Raw genomic sequence first — 16,023 nt, forward strand, 5'->3', positions numbered from 1 at the left:
ATGCTGAGTTGGTATGCCAGGGTTAGTAGTGCATATGCTGAGTTGGTATGGCAGTGTTCGTGGTGCATATGCTGAGTTGGTATGCCTGAGCTAGAAGTGCATAGGCTATGTTCGTATGCCAGGGCTAGCAGTGCATATGCTGAGTTAATATGGAAAGGCTAGTTGTGCATATGCTGAGTTGGTATTCCAGGGCTAGTAGTGCATATGCTGAGTTAGTATGGCAGAGCTATGCCAGGCTAGTAGTGCATATGCTGAGTTGGTATGGAAGGGCTAGTAGTGCATAGGTTGAGTTGGTATTCCAGGGCTAGTAGTGCATATGATGAGTTGGTATGCCAGGGCTAGTAGTGCGTATGCTGAGTTGGAATGCCAGGGCTAGTAGTGCATATGCTGAGTTGGTATGCCAGGGCTAGTAGTGCATATGCTGAGTTGGTATGGAAGGGCTAGTAAGGCATATGCTGAGTTAGTATGGCAGAGCTAGTAGTGCATATACTGAGTTAGTATGGCAGAGCTAGTAGTGCATACGCTGAGTTGGTATGCCAGAGCTAGTGTTGCATATGCTGAGTTGGTTTGCCAGGGCTAGTATTGCATATGCTGACTTGGTATGCCAGGGCATGTAGTGCATATGTTGAGTTGGTATGCCAGGGCTAGTAGTGCATATGCTGTCTTGGTATGCCAGAGCTCGTAGTCCATATGCTGACTTGGTATGCCATGGCTAGTAGTGCATATGCTGAGTTGGTCAGCAAAGGCTAGTATTGCATATGCTGACTTGTTATGCCAGGTCATGTAGTGCATATGTTGAGTTGGTTTGCCAGGGCTAGTAGTGCATATGCTGAGTTGGTAAGCAAAGGCTAGTAGTGCATTTGCTGACTTGGTATGCCAGGGCTAGTAGTGCATATGCTGAGTTGGTATGCCAGGGCTAGTAGTGCATATGCTGAGGTAGTGTTCCAGGGCTAGTAGTACATCTGCTGACTTGGTATGCCAGCGCTAGTAGTGCATATGCTGACTTGCTATATCAGGGCCAGTAGTGAATATGCTGAATTGGTATGCAAGGGCTAGTAGTTCATATACTGAGGTAGTATGCCAGGGCTATGAGTGCATATGCTGAGTTGGTATGCTAGGGCTACTAGTGCATATGCTGACATGTCATGCCAGGGCTAGTAGTGCATATGCTGAGTTGGTACGCCAGGGCTAGTAGTGCATATGCTGAAGTAGTTTGCCAGGGCTAGTAGTCCACATGCTGAGTTGGTATTCCAGGGCTAGTATTGCATTTGCTGAGTCGGTATGCAAAGGCTAGTAGTGCATATGCTGACTTGGTATGTCAGGGCCAGTAGTGCATGTGCTGACTTGGTATGCAAGGGCAAGTAATGCATATGTTGAGTTGGTATGCCATGGCTAGTATTGCATATGCTGAATTGGTATGCTAGGGCTGCTAGTGCATATGCTGAGTTCGTATTCCAAGGCAAGTAGTACATGCGCTGACTTGGTATGCCTGGGCTAGTAGTGCATATGCTGACTTGGTATGCGAGGGCTAGTAGTGCATATGCTGAGTTGGTATGCCAGGGTATTAGTACATATGCTGTGTTGGTATGCCAGGGTAGTAGTGCATATGCTGAGTTGGTATGCCAGGGCTAGTAATGCATATGCTGACTTGGTAAGCCAGGGATATTAGTGCATATGCTGACTTGGTATATCAGGGCCAGTGGTGCATATGCTGACTTGGTATGCAAGGGCTAGTAGTGCATATGCTGAGTTGGTATGCCAGGGCTAGTATTGCATATGCTGAGTTGGTATGCCAGGGGTAGTATTACATATGCTGAGTTGGTATGCAAGAGCTAGTAGTGCATATGGTGAGTTGGTATGATAGGCCTACTAGTTCATATGCTGACTTGGTATGCCAGGGCTAGTAGTGCATAGGCTGAGTTGGTATGCCAGGGCGAGTAGTGCAAATGCTGAGGTAGTATGCCAGGGCTAGTAGTGCATATGCTGAGTTGGTATGCCAGGGCTAGTATTACATATGCTGAGTTGGTCTGCAAGGGATAGTAGTGCATATGTTGAGTTTGTATGCTAATGCTACTAGTGTATACGCTGACTTGGTATGTCAGGGCTAGTAGTGTATATGCTGAGTTGGTATGCCAGGGCTGGCAGTGCATATGCTGAAGTAGTATGCCAGGGCTAGTAGTGCATATGCTGAGTTAGTATGCCAGGGCTAGTAGTGCATATGCTGAGTTGGTTTGTCAGGGCCAGTATTGCATATGCTGAGTTGGTATGGAAGGGCTAGTAGTGCATATGCTGAGTTGGTAATCAAATGCTAGTAGTGCATATGCTAAGTTGATATGGAAGGGCTAGTAGTGCATATGCTGAGTTGATATGCCAGGACTAGTAGTGTATTTCCTGAGTTAGTATGCCAGGGCTAGTAGTGCATATGCTGATTTAGTATGCCAGGGCTAGTATTGCATATGCTGACTTGGTATGCCAAGGCATGTAGTGCATATGTTGAGTTAGTATGCCAGGGCTGGTAGTGCATATGCTGAGTTCGTATGCCAGGGCTAGTAGTGCATATGCTGAGGTAGTATGCCAGGGCTAGTAGTGCATTTGCTGAGTTGGTATGCCAAGGCTAGTAGTGCATAGGCTAAGTTCGTATGCCAGGGCTAGCAGTGCATATGCTGAGTTAATATGGAAAAGCTAGTTGTGCATATGCCGAGTTGGTATTCCAGGGCTAGTAGTACATATGCTGAGTTGGTATGGAAGGGCTGTTAGTGCATAACTTGAGTTGGTATTCCAAGACTAGTAGTGCATTTGCTGAGTTGGTATGCCAGGGCTAGTAGTGCATATGCTGAGTTGGTATGCCAGGGCTAATAGTGCATATGCTGAGTTGGTATGCCAGGGCTAGTAGTACATATGCTGAGTTGGTATTCCAGGGCTTGTAGTGCATATGCTGAGTTGGTATGCCAGGGTTAGTAGTGCATATGCTGAGTTGGTATGGCAGTGTTCGTGGTGCATATGCTGAGTTGGTATGCCTGAGCTAGAAGTGCATAGGCTAAGTTCGTATGCCAGGGCTAGCAGTGCATATGCTGAGTTAATATGGAAAGGCTAGTTGTGCATATGCTGAGTTGGTATTCCAGGGCTAGTAGTGCATATGCTGAGTTAGTATGGCAGAGCTAGTAGTGCATATGCTGAGTTGGTATTCCAGGGCTAGTAGTGCATATGCTGAGTTGGTATGCCAGGGCTAGTAGTGCATATGCTGAGTTGGTATGCCAGGGCTAGTAGTGCATATGGTGAGTTGGTATGGGAGGGCTAGTAGTGCATATGGTGAGTTGGTATGGAAGGGCTAGTAAGGCATATGCTGAGTTTGTATGGCAGAGCTAGTAGTGCATAGGCTGAGTTGGTATGGGAGAGCTAGTAGTGCATATGCTGAGTTGGTATGCCAGAGTAAAAGTGCATATGCTGAGTTGGTGTGGAAGGGCAAGTAGTACATATGCTGAGTTGATATGCCAGGACTAGTAGTGCATTTCCTGAGTTAGTATGCCAGGGCTAGTAGTGCATATGCTGAGTTAGTATGCCAGGGCTAGTATTGCATATGCTGACTTGGTATGCCAAGGCATGTAGTGCATATGTTGAGTTAGTATGCCAGGGCTAGTAGTGCATATGCTGAGTTGGTAAGCAAAGGCTAGTAGTGCATATGCTAAGTTGGTATGGAAGGGCTATTAGTGCATATGCTGAGTTGGTATGCCAGGACTAGCAGTGCACTTCCTGAGTTGGTATGGAAGGGCTAGTAGTGCATATGCTGACTTGGTATGCCAGGGCTAGTATTGCATATGCTGACATGGTATGCCAAGGCATGTAGTGCATATGTTGAGTTGGTATGCCAGGGCTAGTAGTGCATATGCTGAGTTGGTAAAGAAAGGCTAGTAGCGCATATGCTGAGTTAATATGCCAGGGGTAGTAGTGCATATGCTGAGTTGGTATGCCAGGGCTAGTAGTGCATATGCTGAGTTAGTATGCCAGGGCTAGTAGTGCATATGATGAGTTAGTATGGCAGAGCTAGTAGTGCATATGCTGAGTTGGTATGCCAGAGCTAATGTTGCATATGCAAAATTGGTTTGCCAGGGCTAGTATTGCCTATGCTGAGTTGGTATGAAAGGGCTAGTAGTACATATGCTGAGTTGGTATGCCAGGGCTAGTAGTGCATATGCTGAGTTAGTATGCCAGGGCTAGTAGTGCATATGATGAGTTAGTATGGCAGAGCTAGTAGTGCATATGCTGAGTTGGTATGCCAGAGCTAGTATTGCATATGATGAGTTGGTAATCAAATGCTAGTAGTGCATATGCTAAGTTGGTATGGAAGGGCTAGTAGTGCATATGCTGAGTTGGTATGCCAGAGTAGAAGTGCATATACTGAGTTGGTATGAAAGGGCTAGTAGTACATATGCTGACTTGGTATGCCAGGGCATGTAGTGCATATGCTGAGTTGGTATGCCAGGGTTAGTAGTGCATATGCTGAGTTGGTAAGCAAAGGCTAGTAGTGCATATGCTGAGTGAGTATGCCAGGGCTAGTAGTGCATATGCATAGTTGGTATGCCAGGGCTAGTAGTACATATGCTGAGTTGGTAAGCAAAGGCTAGTAGTGCATATGCTGAGTGAGTATGCCAGGGCTAGTAGTGCATATGCATAGTTGGTATGCCAGGGCTAGTAGTGCATATGCTGAGTTAGTATGGCAGAGCTAGTAGTGCATATGTTGAGTTGGTATGCCAGAGCTGGTATTGCATATGCTGAATTGGTAAGCAAAGGCTAGTAGTGCATATGCTGAGTGAGTATGCCAGGGCTAGTAGTGCATATGCATAGTTGGTATGCCAGGGCTAGTAGTGCATATGCTGAGTTAGTATGGCAGAGCTAGTAGTGCATATGTTGAGTTGGTATGCCAGAGCTGGTATTGCATATGCTGAATTGGTATGCCAGAGCTAGTATTGCATATGCTGAGTTGGTTTGCCAGGGCTAGTATTGCATATGCTTGACTTGGTATGCCAGGGCAAGTAGTGCATATGTTGAGTTGGTATGCCAGGGCTAGTAGTGCATATGCTGAGTTGGTAAGCAAAGGCTTGTAGTGCATATGCTGTCTTGGTACGCCATAGCTCGTAGTCCATATTCTGACTTGGTATGCCATGGATAGTAGTGCATATGCTGAGTTGGTAAGCAAAGGCTAGTATTGCATATGCTGACTTGGTATGCCAGGGCATGTAGTGCATATGTTGAGTTGGTATGCCAGGGCTAGTAATGCATATGCTGAGTTGGTAAGCAAAGGATAGTAGTGCATATGCTGTCTTGGTATGCCAGGGCTAGTAGTGCATATGCTGACTTGGTATGCCATGGATAGTAGTGCATATGCTGAGTTGGGAAGCAAAGGCTAGTATTGCATATGCTGACTTGGTATGTTAGGGCATGTAGTTCATATGCTGATTTGGTATGCCAGGGCTAGTAGTGCATATGTTGTGTTGCTAAGCAAAGCCTAGTAGTGCATATGCTGTCGTGGTATGCCATGGCATGTAGTGCATATGCTGACTTGGTATGCCAGGGCTAGTAGTGTATAAGCTGAGTTGGTAAGCAAAGGCTAGTATTGCATATGCTGACTAGGTATGCCAGGGCTAGAAGTACATATGCTGCGTTGGTATGGAAGGGCTAGTAGTGCATATGCTAAGTTGGTATGGAAGGGCTATTAGTGCATATGCTGAGTTGGTTTGCCAGGACTAGCAGTGCACTTCCTGAGTTGGTATGGAAAGACTAGTAGTGCATATGCTGAGTTAATATGCCAGGTCTAGTAGTGTATATGCTAAGTTGGTATGCCAGGGCTAGTAGTGCATATGCTGAGTTAGTATGTCAGGGCTAGTAGTGCATATGCCGAGTTAGTATGGCAGAGCTAGTAGTGCATATGCTGAGTTGGTAAGCCAGAGCTAGTATTGCATATGCTGAGTTGGTTTGTCAGGGCTAGTAGTGCATATGCTGAGTTGATATGGAAGGGCTAGTAGTGCATGTGCTGAGTTGGTAATCAAATGCTAGTAGTGCATATGCTAAGTTGGTATGGAAGGGATAGTAGTGCATATGCTGAGTTAGTATGCCAGGGCTAGTATTGCATATGCTGACTTGGTTTGCCAAGGCATGTAGTGCATATGTTGAGTTAGTATGCCAGGGCTGGTTGTGCATATGCTGACTTCGTATGCCAGGGCTAGTAGTGCATATGCTGAGTTAATATGGAAAGGCTAGTAGTGCATATGCTGAGTTGGTATTCCAGGGCTAGTAGTACATATGCTGAGTTGGTATGGAAGGGCTAGTAGTGTATATCTTGAGTTGGTATTCCAAGACTAGTAGTGCATTTGCTGAGTTGGTATGCGAAGGCTAGTAGTGCATATGCTAAGTTCGTATGCCATGGCTAGCAGTGCATATGCTGAGTTAATATGGAAAGGCTAGTAGTGCATATGCTGAGTTGGTATTCCAGGGCTTGTAGTACATATGCTGAGTTGGTATGGAAGGGCTAGTAGTGTATATCTTGAGTTGGTATTCCAGGACTTGTAGTGCATATGCTGAGTTGGTATGCCAGGGTTAGTAGTGCATATGCTGAGTTGGTATGGCAGGGTTCGTGGTGCATATGCTGAGTTGGTATGCCTGAGCTAGAAGTGCATATGCTGAGTTGGTATGCCAGGCTAGTAGTGCATATGCTGAGTTGGTATGGAAGGGCAGGTAGTGCATATGTTGAGTTGGTATTCCAGGGCTAGTAGTGCATATGATGAGTTTGTATGACAGGGCTAGTAGTGCATATGCTGAGTTGGTATGCCAGGGCTAGTAGTGCATATGCTGAGTTGGTATGCCTGGGCTAGTAGTGCATATGCTGAGTTGGTATGGAAGGGCTAGTAAGGCATATGCTGAGTTAGTATGGCAGAGCTAGTAGTGCATATGCTGAGTTAGTATGGCAGAGCTAGTAGTGCATACGCTGAGTTGTTATGCCAGAGCTAGTGTTGCATATGCTGAGTTGGTTTGCCAGGGCTAGTGTTGCATATGCTGACTTGGTATGCCAGGGCATGTAGTGCATATTTTGAGTTGGTATGCCAGGGCTAGTAGTGCATATGCTGAGTTGGTAAGCAAAGGCTAGTAGTGCATATGCTGTCTTGGTATGCCAGAGCTCGTAGTCCATATGCTGACTTGGTATGCCATGGCTAGTAGTGCATATGCTGAGTTGGTCAGCAAAGGCTAGTATTGCATATGCTGACTTGGTATGCCAGGTCATGTAGTGCATATGTTGAGTTGGTTTGCCAGGGCTAGTAGTGCATATGCTGAGTTGGTAAGCAAAGGCTAGTAGTGCATATGCTGTCTTGGTATGCCAGGGCTAGTAGTGCATATGCTGACTTGGTATGCCATATCTAGTAGTGCATATGCTGAGTTGGTAAGCAAAGGCTAGTATTGCATATGCTGACTTGGTATGCCAGGGCATGTAGTGCATATGTTGAGTTGGTATGCCAGGGCTAGTAGTGCATATGCTGAGTTGGTAAGCAAAGGCTAGTAGTGCATATGCTGTCTTGGTATGACAGGGCTAGAAGTGCATATGCTGACTTGGTATGCCAGGGCTAGTAGTGCATATGCTGGGTTGGGAAGCAAAGGTTAGTATTGTATATGCTGACTTGGTATGTCAGGGCATGTAGTTCTTATTCTGACTTGGTATGCCAGGGCATGTAGTGCATATGTTGAGTTGGTATGCCAGGGCTAGTAGTACATATGCTGAGTTGGTAAGCAAAGGCTAGTAGTGCATATGCTGAATTGGTATGCCAGGGCTAGTAGTGCATATGCTGAGTTAATATGCCAGGGCTAGTAGTGCATATGCTGAGTTAGTATGGCAGATCTAGTAGTGCATATGCTGAGTTGGTATGCCAGAGCTAGTATTGCATATGCTGAGTTGGTATGCCAGAGCTAGTATTGCATATGCCGAGTTGGTTTGACAGGGCTAGTATTGCATATGCTGACTTGGTATGCCAGGGCATGTAGTGCATATGTTGAGTTGGTATGCCAGGGCAAGTAGTGCATATGCTGAGTTGGTAAGCAAAGGCTCGTAGTGCATATGCTGTCTTGGTATGCCATAGCTCGTAGTCCATATGCTGACTTGGTATGCCATGGATAGTAGTGCATATGCTGAGTTGGTAAGCAAAGGCTAGTATTGCATATGCTGACTTGGTATGCCAGGGCATGTAGTGCATATGCTGAGTTAGTATGGCAGATCTAGTAGTGCATATGCTGAGTTGGTATGCCAGAGCTAGTATTGCATATGCTGAGTTGGTATGCCAGAGCTAGTATTGCATATGCTGAGTTGGTTTGACAGGGCTAGTATTGCATATGCTGACTTGGTATGCCAGGGCATGTAGTGCATATGTTGAGTTGGGATGCCAGGGCTAGTAGTGCATATGCTGAGTTGGTAAGCAAAGGCTTGTAGTGCATATGCTGTCTTGGTATGCCATAGCTCGTAGTCCATATGCTGACTTGGTATGCCATGGATAGTAGTGCATATGCTGAGTTGGTAAGCAAAGGCTAGTATTGCATTTGCTGACTTGGTATGTTAGGGCATGTAGTTCATATGCTGATTTGGTATGCCAGGGATAGTAGTGCATATGCTGTGTTGCTAAACAAAGGCTAGTAGTGCATATGCTGTCTTGGTATGCCATGGCATGCAGTGCATATGCTGACTTGGTATGCCAGGGCTATTAGTGCATAAGCTGAGTTGGTAAGCAAAGGCTAGTATTGCATATGCTGAGTTGGTTTGTCAGGGCCAGTATTGCATATGCTGAGTTGGTTTGTCAGGGCCAGTATTGCATATGCTGAGTTGGTATGGAAGGGCTAGTAGTGCATATGCTGAGTTGGTAATCAAATGCTAGTAGTGCATATGCTAAGTTGGTATGGAAGGGCTAGTAGTGCATATGCTGACTTGGTATGTCAGGGCATGTAGTGCATATGTTGAGTTGGTATGCCAGGGCTAGTAGTGCATATGCTGAGTTGGTATGCCAGGCCTAGTAGTGCATATGCTGAGTTAGTATGCCAGGGCTAGTAGTGCATATGCTGAGTTGGTTTGTCAGGGCCAGTATTGCAAATGCTGAGTTGGTATGGAAGGGCTAGTAGTGCATATGCTGAGTTGGTAATCAAATGCTAGTAGTGCATATGCTAAGTTGGTATTCCAGGGCTAGTAGTACATATGCTGAGTTGGTATGGAAGGGCTGGTAGTGCATATCTTGAGTTGGTATTCCAAGACTAGTAGTGCATTTGCTGACTTGGTATGCCAGGGCCAGTAGTGCATATGCTGAGTTGGTTTTTCAGGGCTAATAGTGCATATGCTGAGTTGGTATGCCAGGGCTAGTAGTACATATGCTGAGTTGGTATTCCAGGGCTTGTAGTGCATATGCTGAGTTGGTATGCCAGGGTTAGTAGTGCATATGCTGAGTTGGTATGGCAGGGTTCGTGGTGCATATGCTGAGTTGGTATGCCTGAGCTAGAAGTGCATATGCTGAGTTGGTATGCCAGGGCTAGTAGTGCATATGCTGAGTTGGTATGGAAGGGCTAGTAGTGCATATGCTGAGTTGGTATGGAAGGGATAGTAGTGCATATGCTGAGTTGGTATGGAAGGGATAGTAGTGCATATGTTGAGTTGGTATGCCAGGACTAGTAGTGCATGTGCTGAGTTGGTATGCCAAGGCTAGTAGTGCATAGGCTAAGTTCGTATGCCAGGGCTAGTAGTGCATATGCTGAGTTGGTATGCCAGGGCTAGTAGTACATATGCTGAGTTGGTATGGAAGGGCTGGTAGTGCATATCTTGAGTTGGTATTCCAAGACAAGTAGTGCATTTGCTTAGTTGGTATGCCAGGGCTAGTAGTGCATATGCTGAGTTGGTATGCCAGGGCTAGTAGTGCATAGGTTGAGTTGGTATTCCAGGGCTAGTAGTGCACATGCTGAGTTGGTATGCCAGGGCTAGTAGTGCATATGCTGAGTTGGTATGCCAGGGCTAGTAGTGCATATGCTGAGTAGGTATGCCAGGGTTAGTAGTGCATATGCTGAGTTGGTATGGCAGGGTTCGTGGTGCATATGCCGAGTTGGTATGCCTGAGCTAGAAGTGCATATGCTGAGTTGGTATGGCAGAGCTAGTATTGCGTATGCTGAGTTGGTTTACCAGGACTAATATTGCATATGCTGAGTTGGTATGGAAGGGCTAGTAGTGCATATGCTGAGTTGGTAATCAAATGCTAGTAGTGCATATGCTAAGTTGGTATGGAAAGGCTAGAAGTGCATATGCTGAGTTGGTATGCCAGGACTAGTAGCGCATTTCCTGAGTTAGTATGCCAGGGCTAGTATTGCATATGCTGACTTGGTATGCCAAGGCATGTCGTGCATATGTTGAGTTGGTATGCTAGGGCTGGTAGTGCATATGCTGAGTTTGTATGCCAGGGCTAGTAGTGCATATGCTGAGGTAGTATGCCAGGGCTAGTATTGCATATGCTGAGTTGGTATGGAAGGGCTAGTAGTGCATATGTTGAGTTGGTATGCCAGGACTAGTAGTGCATTTGTTGAGTTGGTATGTCAGGGCTAGTTGTGCATATGCTTAGTTCGTATGCCAGGGCTAGTAGTGCATATGCTGAGTTGATATGGAAAGGCTTGTAGTGCATATACTGAGTTGGTATTCCAGGGCTAGTAGTACATATGCTGAGTTGGTATGGAAGGGCTAGTAGTGTATATGTTGAGTTGGTATTCCAAGACTAGTAGTGCATTTGCTGAGTTGTTATGCCAGGGCTAGTAGTGCATATGCTGAGTTGGTATGCCAGGTCAAGTAGTGTATATGCTGAGTTGGTATGCCAGGGCTAGTAGCGCATATGCTGAGTTGGTATGGAAGGGCTAGTAGTGCATATGCTGAGTTGGTATGGAAGGGCTAGTAGGACATATGCTGAGTTGGTATTCCAGGGCTTGTAGTGCATATGCTGAGTTGGTATGCCAGAGTTAGTAGTGAATATGTTTAGTTGGTATGCCAGGGCTAGTAGTGCATATGCTGAGTTGGGAAGCAAAGGCTAGTATTGCATATGCTGACTTGGTATGCCAGGGCTAGTAGTGCATATGCTGAGTTGGTAAGCAAGGGCTAGTATTGCATATGCTGACTTGGTAAATCAGGGCTAGTAGTGCATTTGTTGAGTTGGTATGCCAGGGCTAGTAGTGCATATGCTGAGTTGGTAAGCAAAGGTTAATAGTGCATATGCTGACTTGGTATGCCCTGGCTAGTAGTGCATATGCTGAGTTGGTAAGCAAAGGCTAGTATTGCATATGCTGACTTGGTATGCCAGGGCATGTAGTGAATATGTTGAGTTGGTATGCCAGGGCTAGTAGTGCATATGCTGAGGTAGTATGCCAGGGCTAGTATTGCATATGCTGAGTTGGTATGGAAGGGCTAGTAGTGCATATGTTGAGTTGGTATGCCAGGACTAGTAGTGCATTTGTTGAGTTGGTATGTCAGGGCTAGTTGTGCATATGCTTAGTTCGTATGCCAGGGCTAGTAGTGCATATGCTGAGTTGATATGGAAAGGCTTGTAGTGCATATACTGAGTTGGTATTCCAGGGCTAGTAGTGCATATGCTGAGTAGGTATGCCAGGGTTAGGAGTGCATATGCTGAGTTGGTAATCAAATGCTAGTAGTGCATATGCTAAGTTGGTATGGAAGGGCTAGTAGTGCATATGCTGAGTTGATATGCCAGGACTAGTAGTGCATTTCCTGAGATAGTATGCCAGGGCTAGTAGTGCATATGCTGAGTTAGTATGCCAGGGCTAGTATTGCATATGCTGACTTGGTATGCCAAGGCATGTAGTGCATATGTTGAGTTAGTATGCCAGGGCTGGTAGTGCATATGCTGAGTTCGTATGCCAGGGCTAGTAGTGCATATGCTGAGGTAGTATGCCAGGGCTAGTAGTGCATATGCTGAGTTGGTATGGAAGGGATAGTAGTGCATATGCTGAGTTGGTATGGAAGGGATAGTAGTGCATATGTTGAGTTGGTATGCCAGGACTAGAAGTGCATGTGCTGAGCTGGTATGCCAAGGCTAGTAGTGCATAGGCTAAGTTCGTATGCCAGGGCTAGTAGTGCATATGCTGAGTTGGTATGCCAGGGCTAGTAGTACATATGCTGAGTTGGTATGGAAGGGCTGGTAGTGCATATCTTGAGTTGGTATTCCAAGACTAGTAGTGCATTTGCTTAGTTGGTATGCCAGGGCTAGTAGTGCATATGCTGAGTTGGTATGCCAGGGCTAGTAGTGCATAGGTTGAGTTGGTATTCCAGGGCTAGTAGTGCATATGCTGAGTTGGTATGCCTGGGCTAGTAGTGTATATGCTGAGTTGGTATGCCAGGGCTAGTAGTGCATATGCTGAGTAGGTATGCCAGGGTTAGTAGTGCATATGCTGAGTTGGTATGGCAGGGTTCGTGGTGCATATGCCGAGTTGGTATGCCTGAGCTAGAAGTGCATATGCTGAGTTGGTATGGCAGAGCTAGTATTGCGTATGCTGAGTTGGTTTACCAGGACTAATATTGCATATGCTGAGTTGGTATGGAAGGGCTAGTAGTGCATATGCTGAGTTGGTAATCAAATGCTAGTAGTGCATATGCTAAGTTGGTATGGAAAGGCTAGTAGTGCATATGCTGAGTGGTATGCCAGGACTAGTAGCGCATTTCCTGAGTTAGTATGCCAGGGCTAGTATTGCATATGCTGACTTGGTATGCCAAGGCATGTCGTGCATATGTTGAGTTGGTATGCTAGGGCTGGTAGTGCATATGCTGAGTTTGTATGCCAGGGCTAGTAGTGCATATGCTGAGGTAGTATGCCAGGGCTAGTATTGCATATGCTGAGTTTGTATGGAAGGGCTAGTAGTGCATATGTTGAGTTGGTATGCCAGGACTAGTAGTGCATTTGTTGAGTTGGTATGTCAGGGCTAGTTGTGCATATGCTTAGTTCGTATGCCAGGGCTAGTAGTGCATATGCTGAGTTGATATGGAAAGGCTTGTAGTGCATATACTGAGTTGGCATTCCAGGGCTAGTAGTGCATATGCTGAGTAGGTATGCCAGGGTTAGTAGTGCATATGTTGAGTTGGTATGGCAGGGTTCGTGGTGCATATGACGAGTTGGTATGCCTGAGCTAGAAGTGCATATGCTGAGTTGGTATGGCAGAGCTAGTATTGCGTATGCTGAGTTGGTTTACCAGGACTAATATTGCATATGCTGAGTTGGTATGGAAGGGCTAGTAGTGCATATGCTGAGTTGGTAATCAAATGCTAGTAGTGCATATGCTAAGTTGGTATGGAAAGGCTAGTAGTGCATATGCTGAGTTGGTATGCCAGGACTAGTAGCGCATTTCCTGAGTTAGTATGCCAGGGCTAGTATTGCATATGCTGACTTGGTATGCCAAGGCATGTCGTGCATATGTTGAGTTGGTATGCTAGGGCTGGTAGTGCATATGCTGAGTTTGTATGCCAGGGCTAGTAGTGCATATGCTGAGGTAGTATGCCAGGGCTAGTATTGCATATGCTGAGTTGGTATGGAAGGGCTAGTAGTGCATATGTTGAGTTGGTATGCCAGGACTAGTAGTGCATTTGTTGAGTTGGTATGTCAGGGCTAGTTGTGCATATGCTTAGTTCGTATGCCAGGGCTAGTAGTGCATATGCTGAGTTGATATGGAAAGGCTTGTAGTGCATATACTGAGTTGGTATTCCAGGGCTAGTAGTACATATGCTGAGTTGGTATGGAAGGGCTAGTAGTGTATATGTTGAGTTGGTATTCCAAGACTAGTAGTGCATTTGCTGAGTTGTTATGCCAGGGCTAGTAGTGCATATGCTGAGTTGGTATGCCAGGTCAAGTAGTGTATATGCTGAGTTGGTATGCCAGGGCTAGTAGTGCATATGCTGAGTTGGTATGGAAGGGCTAGTAGTGCATATGCTGAGTTGGTATGGAAGGGCTAGTAGGACATATGCTGAGTTGGTATTCCAGGGCTTATAGTGCATATGCTGAGTTGGTATGCCAGAGTTAGTAGTGAATATGTTCAGTTGGTATGCCAGGGCTAGTAGTGCATATGCTGAGTTGGGAAGCAAAGGCTAGTATTGCATATGCTGACTTGGTATGCCAGGGCTAGTAGTGCATATGCTGAGTTGGTAAGCAAGGGCTAGTATTGCATATGCTGACTTGGTAAATCAGGGATAGTAGTGCATTTGTTGAGTTGGTATGCCAGGGCTAGTAGTGCATATGCTGAGTTGGTAAGCAAAGGTTAATAGTGCATATGCTGACTTGGTATGCCCTGGCTAGTAGTGCATATGCTGAGTTGGTAAGCAAAGGCTAGTATTGCATATGCTGACTTGGTATGCCAGGGCATGTAGTGAATATGTTGAGTTGGTATGCCAGGGCTAGTAGTGCATATGCTGAGTTTGTAAGCAAAGGCTAGTAGTGCGTATGCTGTCTTGGTATGCCAGGGCCAGTAGTGCATATGCTGACATGGTATGCCAAGATTAGTAGTGCATATGTTGAGTTGGGAAGCAAAGGCTAGTATTGCATATGCTGACTTGGTATGCCAGGGCATGTAGTTCATATGCTGACTTGAATGCCAGGGCTAGTAGTGCATATGCTGAGTTGGTATGGCAGGGTTCGTGGTGCATATGCTGAGTTGGTATGCCTGAGCTAGAAGTGCATATGCTGAGTTGGTATGCCAGGGCTAGTAGTGCATATGCTGAGTTGGTATGGAAGGGCTTGCAGTGCATAGGTTGAGTTGGAATTCCAGAGCTAGTAGTGCATATGCTGAGTTGGTATGCCAGGGCTAGTAGTTCATATGCTGAGTTGGTATGGCAGGGTTCGTGGTGCATATGCCGAGTTGGTATGCCTGAGCTAAAAGTGCATATGCTGAGTTGGTATGGCAGAGCTAGTATTGCGTATGCTGAGTTGGTTTACCAGGACTAATATTGCATATGCTGAGTTGGTATGGAAGGGCTAGTAGTGCATATGCTGAGTTGGTAATCAAATGCTTGTAGTGCATATGCTAAGTTGGTATGGAAAGGCTAGTAGTGCATATGCTGAGTTGGTATGCCAGGACTAGTAGCGCATTTCCTGAGTTAGTATGCCATGGCTAGTATTGCATATGCTGACTTGGTATGCCAAGGCATGTCGTGCATATGTTGAGTTGGTATGCTAGGGCTGGTAGTGCATATGCTGAGTTTGTATGCCAGGGCTAGTAGTGCATATGCGGAGGTAGTATGCCAGGGCTAGTATTGCATATGCTGAGTTGGTATGGAAGGGCTAGTAGTGCATATGTTGAGTTGGTATGCCAGGACTAGTAGTGCATTTGTTGAGTTGGTATGTCAGGGCTAGTTGTGCATATGCTTAGTTCGTATGCCAGGGCTAGTAGTGCATATGCTGAGTTGATATGGAAAGGCTTGTAGTGCATATACTGAGTTGGTATTCCAGGGCTAGTAGTACATATGCTGAGTTGGTATGGAAGGGCTAGTAGTGTATATGTTGAGTTGGTATTCCAAGACTAGTAGTGCATTTGCTGAGTTGTTATGCCAGGGCTAGTAGTGCATATGCTGAGTTGGTATGCCAGGTCAAGTAGTGTATATGCTGAGTTGGTATGCCAGGGCTAGTAGTGCATATGCTGAGTTGGTATGGAAGGGCTAGTAGTGCATATGCTGAGTTGGTATGGAAGGGCTAGTAGGACATATGCTGAGTTGGTATTCCAGGGCTTGTAGTGCATATGCTGAGTTGGTATGCCAGAGTTAGTAGTGAATATGTTCAGTTGGTATGCCAGGGCTAGTAGTGCATATGCTGAGTTGGGAAGCAAAGGCTAGTATTGCATATGCTGACTTGGTATGCCAGGGCTAGTAGTGCATATGCTGAGTTGGTATGCCAGAGTTAGTAGTGAATATGTTCAGTTGGTATGCCAGGGCTAGTAGTGCATATGCTGAGTTGGTAAGCAAGGGCTAGTATTGCATATGCT

This window comes from Saccoglossus kowalevskii, chromosome 22 (genome assembly GCF_978046115.1).
Source record: "Saccoglossus kowalevskii chromosome 22, keSacKowa6.1, whole genome shotgun sequence".
NCBI lineage: Eukaryota > Metazoa > Hemichordata > Enteropneusta > Harrimaniidae > Saccoglossus > Saccoglossus kowalevskii.